At 40.2% G+C, this 21,384-nt stretch overlaps 1 protein-coding gene across 1 annotated transcript in view; it reads left to right on the top strand.

Annotated features, from left to right (window-relative positions):
- Window positions 1-5,084: 5,084 nt before the first annotated feature.
- FRS2 (fibroblast growth factor receptor substrate 2) overlaps window positions 5,085-21,384 on the top strand; it is a gene marked incomplete in the record, with an annotated part of 1,814,279 nt that continues 1,797,979 nt past the window's right edge. Inside the window, 1 exon segment of the mRNA XM_044088006.1 lies at window positions 5,085-5,308.

Raw genomic sequence — 21,384 nt, 5'->3', positions numbered from 1 at the left:
TTTCATCTGAACTGTTAATAGTACTCAAAACAGTCAATTTCTTAATTGTGAAGTGAACTTGCGGAGAAAGGACTTTGAGAAATCGGAAGATGTGTTCAGAAGTGTGTTGCGAAATGTTGCCCTGATAATCAGGGCCGGTGTTAGCATTTTGGGGGCCTATAGCAAATGTCAAGTTGGGGGGCCCCCAGGCACTTCCAGTATAAGTATCATCCTGTCAATGTCACCCCTTCTAAGAAACCTTTTAGTCTGCACTGCAAGCCTTTAGTAGTAGCACGCACAGACAGACCTGTAGCGACAAGCTTTTACATTACTACAGGCCTATATACCACACTTTGCTGACCTGTCTAACAAAGGGATACTTACAGTTACTGGCATTTAGTTGCAACAATGATACATTACATTAACTCTATCTACAGGTCTGGCAGGTATGGACTTAAATAAAGTGATGACTTGACATACTGTTTCAACCCCCCCCCCCCCGCACACCCTCCAGTCATCTTCTCTGATCCCTCCCCCTTTGGGATCCCCATACCATGCACATTACGTTTTTCTTCCTTTTCTCACATTTTGCCTTACTCTCAGCTTTTTCAAGAAACCACAACTTTCTATATGCTCTGAAGTGCATTTTAAAGTTTTTTTTCTTTTTACACAACCTTTTCGTCAAATAATGGGTTGAACAGAAATTATGATTAAGGAAAGAAATTCAGTGCTGCTGTTCAGCTTCAATTGTCCTTACATCATTTCAACAGACCTTTCCTGACCCAGATACATAGTAATAACCATTTAGGAAATAATCCTGATAAGCCATGGCTCAAGAAGCCATAGGTTTACAGATGGTCTGCCATGAATTTTAGAACATTTTCTTCAGCACTTTACTCCAGTGGTGACCTAAACAAAAATCATGACAAAGAAAATAATTTCAGTCTTATTTTATTTCTTTCAAGGAAGACATAAGCTGTGCCAAGGCTTAATGCTCAAAGCTAACATAATAGTAGCTCACAAGAAACTAGTATGCCAGTTGCTGTGAGAATACACAGATCCTATCTGGGAATACTGCCTGCCTCCTTAACCCCCCCCACAAAAAACAGTCACTGCCTAAGCATCCCTCTGGTGTTAGATTGGATGAAAGCAGAGGTTCAAATTGCCTTAGTCATATATTTTAAGTGACTGCTGACATACGTATACATAGCATGCCCCCTCACCTCAAACCCTCAAAGTCAGCCCATTGTATATGTGCCTGATGTGTGATTGTGAGAATGACTTCAGTAATATATTTTAATCTGTTGCTCCTAGACAGTAGACCACCTCTACATGAGCTATAGTAACCTTCTTTTTACACCTATGCGGTCTGTGAGAAAAGTAAATAAACGACCACACTGTCCTCAGCTCAAACACAAACTATAATGACTTCATGTGCACACCTCTAAGGTTTGACTGTGATGAAAATTAAAGTTGTAATAGCCACACAATCCCCAGCCCCCCATAAACTACAGCAGCTTTCTGTACACCCACATTTGAGCAGGGCTGGTTCTAGAATGGGTGTAGTTGAAACCAGAGACTAATATAAGCTTTATCCTAAAAGGGTCATATCTCAGCACTGTTCAGGTTAAACAGCTCAATGAGAAAACTGATAATTGTTTTCTCCTTATTTCTCTTCAACCAGCAACAGCTTTTGTGGGGGTCCCCACAGAGTCAAGGATGATTAAGGGAGTCCCCAGTATCCATTTATACAGTCTTTTGAGTGGGGGCCACCAGACTCCAAGAAGATCTAAGTGTCTGAATGTTCTTTGATATATGTTATGTCTTAGATTTGAAATATAATTACTTTTTAGGTACATTTTTACTGATATCTAGAACAATAATGTCTGTATCCTGGCATTATTGGGTGTATTCACAGATAAAAAGCAGCGATATTTTTACACACACACACACACACACACACACACACACACACACACACACACACACACACACGTATAAGTCACAGCAGTACTAGTTTTGTACTAATTTCAGCAAATAGCAATACATTGTGCAACACTGGTACTGCCACACCAGATCAGTGACTGCTGTTCAGCAGTCGTCAAACAGCAGCAGGGGTAAGTCACTTATTTACCTCATTGAGGAGTAATACATACCTGTCACTGTCCCCGATTTCACAGACTTTCCCTGATTGTGTTCATACTTTTTCTTTCTCCTTTGTAAAAAGTTTGATTTGCTGGTAAATCATTTAGGATTACAGTCAATCAATCCAGAGATCTGAGTTTTATAATTATTGTCCAATAATATGTGTTGATGCAAAAGGTGTTATTCTGTTAACTTTTTAAGTGAATTAGAGTAATATTTAAAATGTAGTCCTGATTCTGAGCCTTTATTCTATTATTTTTGGGACTGCACTGAATTCTTAAGCAAAGAAATTGAGAGTTACAGTATGTGGTGTTCTGCTTGTAGTTATAAAACTCCCTGATAGAGGAAATTATCCTTGATGATAGGAAGTATCAGCTCTTCTTAAAATCCAAAGTTTGCACCGAGATAAGTCACTCTGGGCTGCTGATCTCTCCAGTGCTTACCTTGCTCATGTTCATTATCGGCTTCATCCTAGCAAGGTCATATCACAGCCCTGTTCAGGTTAAAGAGCATAATTAGTAAATTAATACATTTCCTCATTTTTCCACAACCAGTAGCGCTTTTGTGGGGCCCCCACACAGTCAAGGATAATTAAGGGGGGCCCCTGCAGTCATGGGTATAGCAGGGACCTAAAGCTGGCTATGTAATTAGTTTTAGTGGAGTAAATGTCCAACAGCAGGATTTAACTAAGCCAGGGGCACTATGTCAGTGGTAAAATATTTAATGGTATTCTGTTGCCTGTTACTTGACAAAACACTGTTACTACAAGCAGAAATATCTTTGAATTTTAAAGGACAAATAAATAAGAGTTATTACCCATGTGGTTTATTAAGTATACAAGAATGCTGTACTAGCTTTTGTTGGTTTGACAGGCATATTACAAAATATCAGGATAAGATAACTTGCTGTGGTTGGGGGCCCCCAGCGACTGCAGGCTTCGCTGGTTCCTAAAGCCGTCTATGCTGATAATGGAAACATTCATATAAATTAACTCTAGAATTTATTTCCAGCAAAAATATCTGTCATTTTTGCTTTTACTATGTACTTATGTTTCTAGCCATAGGTTTAAAATATGCTTTAAATCAGAAATTTGTATTTTTAAATGTCCCATTTATGGAATATATAGATTATTGTGGCTTATGTTTCAAAAGACACATCAACTCTAGCTAGTGTCTTTCTTTTTTTATTTTATGATCGTCTAAAAAAGTTTTAGCAATGTTCCCTTCTTTCCTCATCTAAAACATACCATTTCATTTGCTGACAGTTTATGTGTGCTCACAGATGTCTGTATATTTTTAATTAGAGGCTTGGGTGGCTCAGTTATAAACAATGCTTAATTATTAATCTTTTAATTATCACAACCAGTTGATCAGTACTATTGGGGTCACTTTGCATAAATTACTTAGGTGTGTCCTCTTGAATTTATCACCAGTAAAATATTTATCATTTTGCTTTTACTATTTACTTTTGGTTCTACCAATATGTGTAAAACATGTTTAGGTCAGATGTGCGCTTTTAAATGTCTGTTTATAGAATATTATTACTTGTGTTTCAGGAGACATACCATCTCTAGCTAGCAGTTCCTTTTTGTGTCCATATACAGGTTTAGTGCTTCCCCTTTAGTTGGAAAGGCAAAATCTTGGCTCAGACTAAGCCTAATTCTCCTGGGCAGCATACCTCTGAAAATTAACAAGATATGCTTTAGTGTTATCTTTACTGAGTTACTTTAGTGGTGGGTGGTTTCTGAGTGTTCAGCTCAGTAGCAATTATGTGCACCTGTTCCCGGAGGCTGATAAAGTGTTTTCTACAGTCTCACTCTTTTTCTGAATGAGGATCATGTGCTAGTGCGCTGGTCTACACCAAAGCCTCCAGAAATGTAGCTGTTTTTGTCTGACAAAAAGTAATGTAATTGCCTTTTCATTTAATCACAAATTAATTAACAAATGAAAACACATTTCATTTAAACCACATTTGGTTGAATCACAATTCATAGAAAATTGCATATGACTATACACAACGACTGCTAGTGTGGTCCAGGATTGTAGGACTAAACACTATTGGTACCTTGCCATTGCTCACTCTAAGATTCTCCTCCCCATCTCCTGAGGTTTGTGTTAGTGCGTCAACAGTAATTAACTGTGTGTGGTGTTTTGTCTTTTTGCTGCAATTGTGTAAACTCAAATGTATGTCATTATTTGGTGATTTCAATCCTGAGCTCATCCCAGTGATTTGCTAAAAAAACTATAAATTGTATGTATAGAACAAAAATACGAGGCAAAAATCTGGACAGTTGAGAGGTATGACGCCAGTCGTGATTAACTGGGTGTGTTTTTGTCTTTTTGCTACAGTCGTGTAACCTGGAGTATTTTCAATTACATTTTCAGTGATTAGATGAAAAAAATAGATTAAATGTCACTCTGTGTGCGTGTGTATATATTATCCACACACACATAGCGGTCATTTTCATCTATGTGCATGTATACAAGTGCACGTGGATATGCAGAATATGTATATATAATATACATACACACACTTACATCTGTCCATAAAGTTTTTATTTGTGATTCACCCCAGCCTCAAGAAGACCATAACTGAATTATACAGCAAGAACCATGAAGATATTCGTATACATTTACTGATAACGAATATCTGATGTGTATACTTTCACACGTTATTTAATAAAGTACAGCTATTTCAAGAGTTATATTATTACCAAGAACATTACTAACTCTCTACACGCAGGATTAAAAATCCCTCACCTCCTATCTGAGTCAAGGCACACAGGTGCAATTTCAAACAAATCACCAACAGCCTGTGTCTCTCTCGTTGCAACACTTTACTACCAACTGCGGCATTATTTAGTTCGTTTCCTTAAAAAGAAGACAAAAGTATTCCGAGAAATATACTAACAATCTGATAGTTTACTTTGATTCCCCCAAAACACTCCTCCCTATTCCCTACTCCCTACTCACCCGGAAGGAGTTTTCTCAAGAATCCCGTTCAGAGCGAGGCCTGCTCGGGACGATTAGTGTAGGAAGAAACTTATTTATTATTCTAAAGGGAGTTAATCAGTGTTTGTATACAGCCTTGGATAATGTAGAAATTGGGAAGTTTCTTGGACAGCAGTGATTTTTTGGTCTCGGTGTTATTACAAAGGACGCGTATTGGAGATGGCGGCTTAGAGGCAAGTGTATTCTTTTACAGTGTTTGTTTTGAGACTGTAGCGTTCTACGTTTGAGGCACCACTGGGGACTTGTTTTGGCGCTCGTGTGAATGCTAAGTTTGGATTAAAACTTTAATTTTCTTGTCCCTGTTATGGTGATAGTGTATGTGTTAAACTGAAGCATGCTGGAAGCGCTTTATTTCTACGTTGAAATAGAGATTTCTAGGTTGGCATTTTGTGGGCGAATATGTGCTCTGCTTCTAGTTTTTCTTCATTTGAAACAGACTAGGCTGGGGGCTAATAAAGATTGCAGTGACTGTTGACAGGATTGGAGGCTAATAAAGATTGCAATGCTTGTCGACAGGATTGGGGGCTAATAAAAGAATGCAACAACTTTTGACAGTTCTAGTATGTTGGAAAGCTGTATTGTGTTATGACAAGTTTAAAGCAAATGCTTTGCGTTTGAATTGAATGATAGTTATAAAGTTAGTATTTTATACTTGGCTGTTTGCATAACTGAGTTTTTGTAAGTGCTTGCTTGTTGCAGACATTATTAAACTTTCTGTTATGGTGACTTGATAAAGGAAAAAGTTCCAAGCCTCCAGTTTTTTTTTTTAACACGTAGCATTGCAGGAGTAGTGCCTTGCGTGGGTTGACAACTTTTTCCTCCGGATTTAGAAAACTGACATGTAATGTAAGAGTCGTGAAAGTAACTTTGCATTTTCGATGATGACTGTTTAGCTGTTGGTAGTTTTAGTGCGTTAGCCGGCAGTCGTTGGTTACTGGATATTCCTTTAGTTTTAGTAAATTCAAGTCCTATTTGGTTGTCCCCATGACTGCTTTTAAACTGTTGAGAAGAAAAAGAGGAAAAAATTGCAGAGCAACATCCTTCTTAACTCTCTTGGATTTTACAGGCGTTGTCTTGTTGCGCTTTCCGTGATCTGCTTAGGTAAATCGTAGAACGTTAACTGTGTGTTGCATGTTGCTGTTTTTAAATGAATTTACGTTGGTACTCGTGTTCGTGAACTGAAAACGCTTGTTGCGCTTTCAGCCAACCCCTTTAAATACATTTTCACGCAATGTTAATTCGAAATGGACTATTATTCCTTTGAGTGCATATTTCTCTGAATGTGTGTGTTCCAGTGAACAGTTTTCGATCTCAGTTTTTTTTTTTGGTGAAAAGCTTGATTTTTGAGTTGCGTCTAGTAGCTAGTATAAAATGTACAACAGAAGAGGGCTTTGTATTAGAACATTACCCCTCCGCGATTTCAATCTGTACCTCAACTTAAGTCTATGCCCAATCATCCTTAAAAAAAAAATGCATGCTGGATGTAATGTGGGTGCACACTGTCCTCTTCTACACTTGTTGCCAACCTGCTTATTTATCTGGGTTACGCACTCAAGAAGCTGAGAAACTGCAAATGTCAACATGGCTTGCAACACAAAGTATGCCCTCTTATCAAGCCCATCATTACAAAGCCAGATGCAGACATGCTGATAACATACACAGGTCAGTCCTTTATGACTAAGTGCACAATATTAACTACAGTTCATACCTTGCTGCTGATCTGCAACCTCTCTGCATCTTGTGCACCAAATTTACTGCAACCATCACCCAAATATGAGGCAGCTATAAATAGATATAAAAGCTTAACTGTCGGTATTAACTTCCTATTAATAAGCAGTAGCTTCTGCAGCTGGAATGACATTGCCCACTTATCTAAAAGGTTGCTCAATCAAGTGATTTATCTACACAATAACTTGTTTAAAATGACTGAAAGGTTTAGCCAGTTTCCTCCACTTTGTACAAGTAGGTGTCCTGAACCCTATATTAATAATGCATCTTCCTTCTAGGGCCTCTTTCCTGTTTTTCTTAATTGAAATCGCCATATTTTTTTTTCTTGCAAATAAACACTGGACACAACAAATGCACTAACTGATAATGTTATCCCTTTTTCTAATCAATTTTCCCCACAAGAAATTTATTGCTTTCAACCCAGATCAAACTTATTTCATAGTTAACGTGTTGAACAACTACATCCAAGTGGTTTTGTATTAGAACATTGCCCCCACCAGATTCGCAGTAGCAAGGACCGTTCAAACCCCGTACAGTACTTTGCTCATGACGTTTATTTTGAAAAGTGCTTTGAATAAACATGGGAAACCATCCTCAGAAAGAGGAGTATGCTAAACATTGTAATTATTTCAATACAAAGCCTTTTCTCCCTTATTTGCTGGTAAAAGGATTTGCAATTTGCAGTGATCAAAAGCTTTGATAAATTACATCTTGGACTAAATTTGGCAGAACATGCATTTACAAATGCCGTACCAATCCAAACAGACTTACCTATTCAAACAAACGCAGAATTTGCTGCATTTATACAAAAGTATTACATTATTACGCTGAGAATTACAATTCTTTAAAGGGGAGGGGTGCGAACACACAAAATGTTGCACATATAAAAACTATTACACAGACTTAAAATTCGTATTTTGTAAAGGTGCAGGGTGTGGGTGGCTACCTTTCTGGGAGGTCTTTTTATTGCATTTATGGAATGTATTTATTGTCCCAATGCCTCAGAATATTGCTTGTTGCTTTATCTCAAGAAAAAAATGCTTAAAGAAAGGTAGGGGATGCAGGGGAGCTTGCCCCCCCTCCCCCCCGCAAAAGCAATTACTGTATAAGAATAAACCATAGAAAGGTGAGAGGGTGCACAGGTTTTGGGCATAGACTGCAAAATGGGAACTTGTGGGTACTGCGTACATACTGCCCTTCTGACCCACTTCTTACCCTACAACACAGTATGTGGTTAAGTACAAAGTGACAAAGCAAGTCAGACACCCAGGACATGCGGTGCTTTTGACTGTGCACTTATAAATGTGGAAAATGAGGAAAAGTTTATTTAATCTCTGTTTTACATATCGTATACTAAAAGCTGTAGTAAAGTAATGTCTTTAGCCTTTTCCTGGTTAGAGGTTGCCACAGAGGAACTCCGGTCTGCTAATTGGCAGTGGATTATTTACAGTGCAGAGTTGCTAGCATGACGCCCAACCTTCAAAGAAGGCACACCCAATCATGCACGCACCTACCTGCATGTCTTTAAACGTCACTCGACCGCGGGGAGGGCATGCAGACTCCACACAGAAGGCACTCCAGCCGAGAATCGAACAGGATAACCTCTTGCTGTGAGGTGACCACACTGACCGTTAACTCTAAGATAATATAAAAAGCATGAAGCCTATGCTAAAAAGTCAGTGAATATTCACAATTGAAATTCGGTGTCACTGTATAATCTGCATGGCTTGTCACTCAGCACTGTCAATCATGTAGGCTACGCCGATTCCTGCACGAAAATCGCGGTGGGGTAATGTTCTAATAGAAAGCTCTGGATGTGCAGTAGCAAGGCACACCCAACAGTATTTCCATAACCAAAAATACAAATACACCAACTCTGAGATCACACTACTTTGAGGAAGAAGGAATGAATATTCGTCATGTCACAGACAAATCTGCATATGTCACTCATGGATCATTTGCATGCTACATCACGGGCATTACGCATGTCAATCGATATGGCCACACCCATTCCTGCACAAAACAACAAGGGGGTGCTATTGTAAAACATCGCAGCATCAAGGAGGAGTACTATTGTAAAACATAATTAGCAATAGTTTTTTAATGTTAATGAAATCAATCATGAATTTTACATAGGAAGAACATATTTAGCGTATTAATGTATTTAACTAACTAGCGTATTTGAAGATTTACTCCAACGTATCTGAAGTTTTATTCAGTTTTGTGCATTTAATTGTTATTAAAGCTGGTTTTATTCTTCAGACAGTGTTCAGTGTTTTTTTTTTTTTTTTTACTTTGCTAATGTGAGTTCTGTATGATTGTACCATGTTACAGACCAGTAATTGTTCTGTATAATGACTGGGTACGTTCTGCGCATTTGTGTAGAATTGTCATATGGCTTCGCTATTCTTGATGAGTGTTATAAACTATTATAAAGCCTTGTTAACTGGGTCGTGACAGTAGTATCAAATTGTATTCAAAGTGTTACAGATCTAGATACTGAATGCAGGGGTCAAAACGTCCCATACCCGCTAGATAGTGTGTTTTGGCAGTCTGGGATAGAAGCTGAATTAGGTGTTGGTGGATTTTAAATAATCATTTAACTAGAAGTGTTCAATTTGGAAATCCCCATTTTTGGAGACTTGGGAGGAAAAGCTCCAGAAATCATGTAGACCCAAGGCAAGGTGGTATATATTGTGTGTACCCCCCCACCACGCTACCACATACCCATGGGTGGTGAAAAGCTTCACTCTGACTAGTACCTTACAAATCCTGGATTTCTGGTAGTATCAGTACCATGTGTGCTCCCAGATGCACTTTTGCATGCAAAAAAAAAACGGGGACCTGAATTTTTCATTTTATATTTACTGGAGCTTGTGATTTATTTATTTTGTAGTGGATTTAACATAGTTTCCCTGCCAACAGATTGCATATTGTAGTGTAATTTAATATAGTTGTCTTGTGTGTGTGTGTGTGTGTGTGTGTGTGTGTTTAAGTGGAAATTAAGTCTTCCCATTTTAAATGGTTGTTTGATTGTCGAGGGTTATTATTTTTTGATTGTGTGGAATTTTAGTGCTAATTTTTCAAAGTAGTTGTTGTTTTAGTTTCTCTTTTGTATGTCATTGTGCAGTTACATTTGTATATGTGATTTCAGTCATTTTTGTAAAATGCTTGTATGGGGTTAGTTACATGGATGTACTGTTACTGTGGAGGTGGTCCATTGATGGTATGTGCGATCAGACAAGTTGGGCATAGTTACTTATTGGTAATATGAAAAATGTGCTTTTTTAAACCTCCTCAGCTATCTAGTGGAGATGGTGCATACAGTTTTTGTGGTGACTTTTTTATTTCTGAATTCCTGTTCAGTGTTTTTTTTTTTCTCTCTCCTAAGGATATTTGGAAGGTGATTTCAGAGTCTTCTTAGACCAGTTAGTGGTGAGAGAAGAAAGTGACTGCTAGTGAAAAAGTAGGTATGGAGTTGGGATCTGTAAATGGTAAGGTCTAGGTGGTCTGAACTAGTTTCTTGTGCACTGAACACATTTTGATACACAAGTAATTACTAGTCCTTGCTCGTGTGATTCAATACACTATTTGTTGGAGTATTAAGTAAAATATTGGGGAAAACTGTTACTGAATGCCAGAGGGGCTCCAGTAGTGATAGAGGGAAAAGAAGACTGTAATAAATTTGTGGTATTAAGGGGCTGTTGGCAAGGGAGCAGTAGTATGTTGGCATCCATTTACAGTTCACCAAAAACTGTTTAAATCTGATGTCAGAGGAAAATATTACTTGAAGGTGGGGACTGGAAGTTGATTTGCGATAGTGAGGGTGTATTGGGGACCTAGAGGGGAAATAGTAACAAAAGGGGGCATTTTTGACAAAATGATGGAAGATGTGATTTCAGTTGTAGGAGCTCAGACTTTATTTATTTTGCATTTGTTGACTGGGATAGTCCGACTGGATACATGTCCAGTTTCATTGGAGGCCTGGGGAGAAAAGCTCCAAGATGATAATATACATTGAACATTTAGTAAATGCTAGTTTCAAGCAGATTACAGTCATAGTCATAATTTACATTCGATTCCCCAAGGTACAATAATTGGGCTCTACTGCATAGAGTTTATATTTCTCATGATATGCTCAACACCAGTAACTGTATCTGATGTTGTCCCTCTCTTCTGCCTTTGACAGCCCCTTCCTTACCACTTGTGGTATTTTTTTAATACCATCTCTGGTATTCTCTTCCTTATTTTGTTTTTTCTGTAGATAGCCTTATGTCAGACAAAGCTAAGTTTGGGTTTAAACTGTGACAAATGTGGACGTAAGATGCCTAACTCGGATACACATGGTCATTGTCTACTGTTTATGCATGGATCATATTAAAGCTGACTGTGACATTTGTGCTAGTTTTAGTAATCGTACACTAGCAGAACGTAAAAATAAACTTATCTTAAAAGGTTTACTTGACACTTTTTTCAGAGGCTCTATCTGGGTCGGAGGTCTCACCCCCCCCTACAAAGACCAAAAAACACAAGGAAAAACTGAGTCACTCTGTTCCTGCATCTGTCTGTTATGGAACAGAGTCTGCTCCGTGCTTTGCCGGCACCCTCGGTGCAGACCTGTTCGGTAGCGGGCCCTGTGTCTTCCCTCTCGATGCCGTCCATGATATTCACCCCTATTTTGGTTTTGACCTTGGCACCACTGATTTTTGGTGCCATCCTTGGATCCGAGATTGGCTCCGATGACTGTACCTGCTTCGGCACCATCCCTGGCCACAGTGCTGACAGTTTCTTCAGCTCCCTCTGCTCCAAAACTTGAATACCTGCCAAGGGCAAGATACTCTCCAACTTATGACCTTTTTTTGGGGCAGAGGTTTAGCCCCTTTCTAGAAAGACCTGAATCTCCTTCAGCAGCCTCCTGTAGATCCACTATGAGTTTTTCTGAATTAGATCTAGTGCGGGTTGTGGACCAGCTTCTGGCAGCAAGGGAATAGCCCATTCCAGTTAAACCTTCAGCCCCCCTTGGCTCAGAATCCTTTTACTACTACATCTGTTTGTTCTCCTCCATCCTCTACCCAGATCTCGGTACTGATGTCCACTCCAGTGCATACTGTATCTGTTCCGACAAGTGTTTCCCTGTTGGCACTGTCCACCCTTGCTGCATCGACTCTGGTGGAACAGATGCTCTCCCGGAGCAGTGCTTTGGACTGTCCGTGCCTTGGTACCTAGCCCAGCACCTATTTTCTCGCTGGCACAGTCTGTCCATGGCTCCAGCTTCCAGCTCTCTCAGGGCGAGGTGTGACCCCGGTTCTGAGGTTGTTCCTCCTGGTTCTGGACTCCCATCCCTCCTCAGGTGGCCCTGCTGTCCAGGTGGTGGAGAGGGTCCGCCACTCCGAAGGCTCGCAGTCAGCACCAATGACATCCGTATCAGACCACCCCCCAGAATGCACCTCTCCCAACCCTGTATTTCATGACCCTGGGCACGGGAGTTACAAGAACTCTCTTTTTGAAGGGAACCCCTTCTCCGGAGTACTCAGAAAATTCCACTGGGGAGCCACCCCGGAAGAAACTGTGCAAGAGGAAGCACCTTGATTCACCAGAAGAATCTCCTCACCGAAGGCACTGATTGTGATTAGGGGCAAGGGTCCCCACTGTCTCCCCAGACGACGTCTCATTCGGAGACATTCTCGAAATCCTCAAGCAGCGGGGCGATAAAGTCCTCCAACCCTTCTTCTGCGGAATCTGTACTCCTGCAGGCCTTCTGTGCCGGCCATCTACTTCCTGGGTGACTCCACCGGCAGTTGACCTTGTTAAACTCATTGTGCAGCATGCCTGGACAGGCCCCGGACAACGTAGAACCTGTTCCTCAATTTTATCTACACCTGAAGACCAGTCCCACTGGTCCAAGCATTTGACAGTTGATTTTATGGTCGTGGCAGCGGCCACCAAGAGGAAACTGGCAGAAAATAGTTCCATTGTCCGTTCAGAGTCCCGGACTATGGACAGACTAGGGAAATGGACCTGTGCTTCACTGACCTTCGCCATTCAGTCGCTGAGCTATCTGGCACACTTTACTTGCCTCCAAAGAGATCTAATTTCTGAAATGACTTCCTCTTTGGTGGGGTACTGCCTGATGAGGTGCGACACTGTCGCCTCGCAGCTAGCTACGCTTAAATCCTTCTCGAACTCCTCGATGCATTTGCTATCTCACTCCACCGAGGGGGCAGCACGAGCTGCCGCATCAGGTGTTGTCATGAGGTATAATGCTTGGATGTGGTTGTGACTTCTCACAGATCCCTTTGTCTTCCTTTGTCAATGCAACTGTCGACGAATCTGCACTTTTTGGACCTAAAGTAGGAGAGACACTTGCACATCGTGAGAAGGATGGAAAGACCTTGTCTGCTGTGGCCATATGCTTTTCCAAACCCTAGAGGTCCTACTCCAAGAACCAGAAGGGAGGAAAAATGTGGTTCAAGAAATCCAAAGGACCTTTTCGTGACACTTGTGGTGAACAACCCCCCCCCCCCCGGGCAGAGGGGGCAAGTCCTATAGAAAACTCCCCATTTGGGGTAGAGGGGGTCCGCATAACCAGGGCAATTTTCTCCAGCAGACCTACCAGCTCTCCTGAGCAGTGGCCCAATTGCTTTCTTTGGAAGCAGTCTGGGGTTGTTTTTCTCTGCATCTACCATCCTGGCATTTTATTACCATCGATGTTTGGGTGCAGAGAATAATAAATCGAATGGTATTTGGTAGCCTCTGGATAACTCCCAGAAGTGTCAAATGAATCCCCAATGTATCACCCAGTCAGAGGGAAGTAGCAGCCTTAAAAATAGAAAAGCTGCCAAGAAAAAGGTATCCAACCAGTCCCACCAGATCAGACAGGATCTGGGTTTTACTGGAGGTTCTTTTTTAGTGCCAAAAAAGACAGGGGACTGGAGACCAGTCCTGGATCTCGGCCTGTTGAACAAATTTATCAAACCTCAAAAATTCCGGATGGTCACTATACAGTCCATTCTTCCCTTCCTAGGGAGGGACAACTGGATGTGCTCTATAGACCTCCAGGTGTACTATGGATCACCGCTCCTGGAGGTTTCTCCGCTTCCGTCTGGCAGCCAATCACTACCAGTTCAGGGCACTGCCATTCGGTCTCTCGACAGCCCCTCGAGTGTTCACCAAATGTATGGCAGTTGTGGTAGCTAGTCTTCAACTACAAGGATTCCAGGTGTTTCCCTGGCTAGACGATTGGCTCAGCTCCGATCATGAATCTCCTAGTCTGCAGCCTCTCTTACACTCTAGGTCTGATTACAATCAACAAGGAGAAATCTCAAATGTCTTCAACGAAGACACTGGATTTTATTGGAGCAGTCTTTGACACAGCATCCTGTCAAGCTTCTCACCCCCCTCACAGGCTTTCGAAAATAAGACACCAAATCCTAATCTTCTTTACAAGACCTATGTACCAGTCTTGTACTGCAACTCTTGTGCTCCATGGCGGCTGCAGTTACGTTGGTACCACTGATGAGACTGCACATAAGAATCCTACAGTGGCTCCTTTCCGCACAATGGTCATTGCTAACTCGCCCACTCTACCACATGATACATCTTACAAACCGTTGCAAGGAAGAAATGTTATGGTGGATAAAGCCACAAACTATATGTTCTGTCTTCCCCAGCCCATGGCCACTGTGACCACAGACGCTTCCCTGTTGGGGGCATTTCCAGGGAAAGACTGTCCAAGGCACCTGGTCCCCCATGGAGGCCAATTTGCACATATGTCCTGGAACTGAGGGCAGTTTACTTAGCGTTGCAAGTGTTCCATGCATCCCTACCCTCTGGGACCATTGCAGTTCAGTCAGACAACATGTCATTCGCCTGGTATATCAACAAGCAAGGCAGAACCAGGTCTTACCCCCTTTCGGGAAGCCATGAGGATTTGGCACTGGGTGATGGCTTCCAACAGTTTCCTTATAGCAACGCACTTTCCCAGGAGTTCCAATCTGAGCAGGAACATCCTGATGCTTCAGGAATGATCCCTCAATCCTGTAACAGCAGATCGGATCTTCCAGTGCTGGAGCAAGCCTTGCTGTGACCAGTTTGCTTCCCCCTTAACTACAAATGCAGAAGCTACTTTGTTGTGATCTCCCCTCAGGGGGAACCACCGAGGGATGCTCTTAACGCATGATTGGCCACCGGGTCTTTTGTATGCCTTTCCCCCCTCATTCCAAAAGTTCTCCCGAAAGCTCAGAGGTTGAGAAGCGAAATGATCCTCATTGCCCCGTGCTGGCCCTCTGTCATGTCTGGTTCCCATTTCTATGGCCTCATCGGATTCACAACTCATAGATCCTGGATCATTCCCAAGACCTGTTATCTCCTCATCCTCTGGGACTGATTGATTCATCTGAACCTGCACAGTCCCAAGCTTACAGCTTGGTTCCTCCACTTCCAGTGATTGCAAGGCTGCCTGACATCCCATCTCCTGTTCGTGAAATTCTTCTGGCTTCACACAAACCTTCCAGTAAAAGAGTTTATTCTAGTAAATGGGCTAGATTCTCTATTTGGACCAAAGATCAGAACTTGGACCCTTTCTCTCTGCCTATTCAAAAGATCCTACAATACTAGACTACTCTTTTACATACAGGAGCCTCAGCTTCGATTACTGTACATTTAGCAGCTATCGCCAATTTTCATAATGGTCTTGATAATTCTTCAATTATGTCACACCGCCTGTGCAAGACCTTTTTGAAAGGAGTATTACATGTTTAAACCTCTGTTCAAGTCTCCTTAGAACCCTGGGACTTGACTTTTTGGTACTTCCAGTCTCTCACAGGTTCTCCTTTTGAGCCATTTGATTCATGTGATTTGAAATTTTTGTCATGGAAAACCTTACTTCCAGTAGCACATGCCTCAACAAGAAGGTGCCCCTTCGTGCTGACCCTTCTTTCTTGCCCAAGGTAATTTCTGGCTTTTCCATTAACCAATCTATTGACCTGCCGGTTTTCTTCCCTTAGCAGTGTAATAGAAGGGAGTACCTTTTGCAGACCCTTGATGTGTATCGGCAGCTTAGTTATTTGGACAGGACTAAATCTTTCAGGAAAACAGATAAATTGTTTGTGGCCTTTGTAGGGCCCAGATTGGGTAAACCTGTTTCCAAAGTGACTTTATTCTGTTGGTAGATAAAAGGTAATGACGTTTCTAAGCCAGGAGGATAAACTATCCTTGCCTTCCAGAATAAAGGCTCATTCTACCAGAACTATGGCTACTTCTATAGCATTTTGTTCCAGATCTTTGGCTACTTCTGTAGCATTTCATTCCAGAGCCTCTATGGATGATATATGCACAGCAGCCACTTGGGCAAGACCTCATACCTTTTATATCTCTTTATAAATTGGATTTGGCTTTAGGGGACTTGCATCTTTTGGTTCTGTGGTGCTCAGGAATATCCTTCCTTTGGGCCACCCAGGACTCAAGTAGCTGGGGACTCGGTCCTATTCATAATGAATGAACAAAGATTTACAACATCAGATTAAAGAAGTTATGTCTTACCATAACGTTCCATCTGTGTTGTAGATCTGTTTTCATTCATTACTTCCCGCCCTCCTTTCCCCTGCCTGGACTCCTGGTGGACTTTAGGAACTCCTGGTTAGGGTATTTGCTCACAGAGCCTCTTTCTATTACTAAATCTATTATCTGGAGTAACTAGGAGAGGGGCATTATGGGTAGGTCTTAGCTGAGAGTTTTTGGCTGGCATGAGCTTGGAAACTTCATATCTGTTCAGAGGAAGGAACCGAGGTCCTATTCGTAATGAATGAACAAAGATCTACAGCACAGATGGAACGTTATGGTAAGACATAACTTTTTTCACATCATGCACCAGCACAAACTAATGTAGAAATGCAGAGCAACAGAGTAAAGTGAGACACTGGCACCACTTCACCCACTGGTTAAAAAAAAGAGGAATTCAAGTAATGGGTAGTGGAAATTATTCGAGAGTTTATAGAGAATAAACTTTTCTTCAGAAGGGATAGCTGGTGAGTGGCATAAAACGGATTTGAAAAACAAGGTAGAAATAAGAGAACAAGGTGTGGTTAAGAAGTTACTTGAATTACTTAGAGGGCCTGACAAAGGTAAAAAGTATTGCAGAATAAGGGGATTCTCAGAATAAGAAGAGGAGCAACTGTAGAGTGCTGAAGAGAAAATGAGGGAATGTTTTGATAAGTTTCGAAAGATTAATGCTGTTAGGTAAATAACTATGACTTTGGCAGCTGAAAGTAGAAAGGGTTGTCTCCAAACTTGGCAAGCCTATGACAAGAAAAATAACCAGAGATCCTAAAGCGGTATTGGTGATGTTTGTTTATTAACATTTGTTAACCGGGTTAATCCAGCTGAGCCAGGGGCCCATTGTCAGTGAAGACCCGAGGAGAAAAGCTCCAGAAAATTAACAATTATTACAAACGTTACAAAGATATAATCAACAGATAACATACATCTACTAGCAAGTAATAGCATGACATAAGTCTGTTAACGGATAAATCTATAAATATTGCATATTAAAACAGTATGAAATTCAGTGGAATACCACACATGAGGTCATTCCAGTGTACAAAGAGTCAATAGTAATACAAGAGCCTATTAAGATTATATTTTTGGTGAATTTAAAAATAGAAAAAAGAGGAAAAAGTAAAAGGTGCAGGGAAAAGAAATGTTTTGGAAATATGAACATTTTTATAAAGCAGAGGAATGTGGAAACCAATGGAAACCTTTATGGAGGACTAAGATGAGGCTGAACTAATAGTTAAAATAGGAGGAAATGAAATAAAAACGGTGATATATAGTCAATCAGCAGGGAAGTCTTCAGTAATAGATGGTGTTTCTGTGGAAGTCTGGAAGTTAGTTGCCACTTTCTTCCATTCTGATATGGAAGATTTTTAGTATTTTTAAAATGTGGGGAAGCACCAGCAACTTGGAAGAAAGCTGTGGTGGTTGTGATAGAGAGGGTAAAGACCATTAAGACCCAGCTTTTAGTTTTAATGCAGGATAAAGTGTTGGTGTGTACTAGCTAGAAGATTGACAAATGTATTGGCTTTATGTGATTTTTATGGAAGGGAGGCAAACGTTTTGACAACTTTAATAGAACAATGATCATTCCTGAGGGAAGATGAATGTAAGAAAATACTACTATTGGTGGGTTTTGATGTATAGAAATCATTTAAGCTTGGATTTTGAGTAGGGCAAAGAAAGCATTTGCATTCCCTTTGCAATAACAAGGTTAAGTCAGGGAATTATAAAAAAAAATTGGAGGCAAGAATTGAAGTGGGAGGGTTCCTTTCCAGTACGATGTTTTTAAACAGTGGAACCAGGCAGGAGTGTCTCTTCCCCCCTTTACTTGCTTTATATTTGGAGCCATTTGCAAAGGAAGGATTCAGAAGTTCAGGGATATAATCGGTATGATCAAGAAAATTCTGCTTTATTTGCAGATATTTTGTTCTTGATAAATCCAGAAACTGCTTTCAGTTTTGTGGAACATTTTTGAGGTAGCAAATTATGTACCCACCCAATTGGTTCAGTAGTACTTGGGTATGGTTGCTTGAGATGAAGTATTTAGGAGTATGAATTAAAGACTTCTGTTATGGCAGCTAGGGATAGGTGGAAGAAACTAAATAAAAGATGATGCAAAAACTGAGAAACCGGAAGCTCTTGTTTTTATGGATGTTGAGGTACAAGAAGTGAAAATGTTAATTCTTTTAGTTTTTATGTACAAGTCAGGCATGTTTTTATCAACCAGAGGAGAAGCTGAAGTTGTGGGACAGTAATAAATATTTGAAGAACTTCTCAAGAAGGGGAAGAGGGCAGGCGTGTAGTGGGATAAGCTGTTCTTCCCAGTAGAGTAAGGTAGTGGAGGATTACTTGATTTGAGGGGATATTTTAATGCTACATGGTTAATGCTAGTTCAAAATGGAAAGGGGTGACACTGAAGTTGGGGAGAGGTTAAAGGAATGAGAGTGGTGATTTTGGATGTAAATCCTTGAGTAGAAAAGCAGACCTAAGGAATGTTTTTTTATGTTCATAATATTGCAGAGTGTATTCTAAGAACTAATGAGTAAAATAAAGAGGCATACCACGATTATCAAAGCTGACCCTTTATTCCGCAAGCAAGTGCTTTCATGTCACCAAAAACGCTTCATCAGACTTTCAACAACACAAAATAGCAAAGTTATTAAATAATGGCTCAAAAACTGTTGAGCCAATGAAATTACACACAAAAATAGGAAGCTCAATAATATTTAAGTGTTTAAAAATACACACATAAACAGACAAAAATAAAATACATAATGAGCTAAAATCGAAAACCCTTGTTCACATTTTATATAACGTGTGTGTATGTATATGTGTATATATATATATATATATATATATATATATATATATATATATATATATATATATATATATATATATACTCTAAAATCTCATAAAAGGCTTTATCATAAATAAGTTTGATTACTTAAGCCTTAACACAAAAGCTGCAGTGGTGCAGCGGTAGCGTTGTTGCCTCACAGCAAGAGGTTCTCCCGTTCAGTTATCAGCTGGAGTGCGGGGTGTGCCTTGTGTGTGGAGTCTGCATGTCCACCCCGCGTTGAGTGGCATTCCGAAAGACATGCGTGAATGGGTGTGCCTTCGTTGAAGGTTGGGTGTTGAGCTGGCAACTTGGCACCGTAAAAAACAACTGCCAATTATTAGCGGACCGGAGTTCCGCTGTGGCGACCCCTAACCGGGAAAAGCCGAAAGACCAACTTAAGCTTTAACACAAACCAAATATATCTAAACTAGTCATTGTATTAATGAGACTAAGGGAGATCTGCTAAAAATGGTTTTAGTGAAGTCCTCTCGTTCAGACCATGACCCTTGTCTGCTTGTAACTTGATTATCCATCTACCTTCCTGTTTCTCCATACGAGTCTTAATGTTACCTAGTCTCACTGTTCTACATATGTCAATCTATGGCTAATACCATGTTGGACTAAATGTCTTGCGAAAGCATTCCTTTCATCCAACTTATTAATGGCATATATATGTTCCCTGATTCTCTCTCTCTCTGTGTCCTATTTGTTTTACCCACATAAAACATGTGCAAGTCTGGCAAATTGCTAAATACCCTAAGTCTCTTGATTTTACAGTCTGTATATTGAATAAAGGTGTATGTTTGTGCTGTGTCTGGGTGGATAAAAATATTGCAATTGGCTATACAAGGACACTGATTACAACCACGACATGAGAAAGTACCCTTTCTCACTGAACTCTGCATCCTCTGTGGATTATAGGTTTCATAAGAGTAATCTCTTAAGGGATCTGGTGTTCTTATGACATCCTTGGTCTTTCACCCATAATCTGTTTTATTCTATCATCTAATAGAATATTCAAATACTTATTTATCACTCCTAAAACTTTGTTATTATTGGTATAAGGGATCACAACTCTCTATGTACCTAGTCTTGAACTGTCCTGACCGGGGGGGCATGTGTCGTCCTATTCCTTCTAACATAGGGTTGTAGCCAAGAAAATGGTGCTTTTGACCTGGGGACACAGGATCTGAATTGCTTAGACATAGGCCCTGTTTAAATTTGCCTTTTTTGTCAGGCAGTAGAATTAATTACTTGAAAATGGGATTCTAATCTTAACCCAACTCTATGTGAAGTACTGAATATTGTAGAAGAGAGAAGAGAACCGGAAATGAGATTTTTAGAAAAGGAGTGCGCATATTGCTTGGAAATATGTGGAATTTGTGAAAATAATGCATGCAAAATGTCAGAGTGAGGCTTAAGGGAAGGTAGGAATTGAGCAATTTATGTAATGTTGGACTAAATGAGATGAATTGTAAAGGAAGAAAAATTATATAAAGTGCGTAAATGGAAAAATGTTAAGGTTTGTTTTCTGTTAAGGTGAGTATGCTTTTGTCTTGATTGCTAATTTAATAAAGGCGTTAAATATTGTGTGTGTTTCGGAGCATTGTGAATAACATACTAGTGGTATGTACCAGTTTGGTAAGTGGTCTGGACTATTTTTCCGCTATGCTTGGAGCACATTTTGAAGCATGAGTAATTAACAGTTTGGTTAGGTTTTATTGCCCTAGTGAAGTTACTACACATCAGGAACATCTGTTGTGACTGTACAGTATATTTTGTGTGTTGTGAATTGTGACTGTTGTATAGTAATTTAAGTATTTGTAAATGTTATTTGAGGAGGTAAACTGTAACCTATGCATAGTTGAAGGTAAGCAGCTGCCTTACACATACCTAAAGTTTGTCAGTAGACTACATTTAAAAATAACACCGTACTAACTTTGTTTCCTTCAGTTAATTTAAAACGTGACTTGCATTTAATAAATGTGCTGCATCGGTAAATAGGCGTTTGGATTGCTTTTCAGGGAAATCGCACCTAAACATAATTAAAAAAAAAGTGTTAAATTTTCATGCATCCTCAGTAGACTGGAGAGTCATTTCATGTGTGGTCTACATATTAAAGGTGAG

This window comes from Protopterus annectens, chromosome 11.part0, assembly GCF_019279795.1.
Source record: "Protopterus annectens isolate FY-2018-M chromosome 11.part0, PAN1.0, whole genome shotgun sequence".
Taxonomy (NCBI): Eukaryota; Metazoa; Chordata; order Ceratodontiformes; family Protopteridae; genus Protopterus; species Protopterus annectens.
Note: the sequence above shows the minus strand (reverse complement) of the source record. Positions and strands in the feature narration are given on the sequence as shown.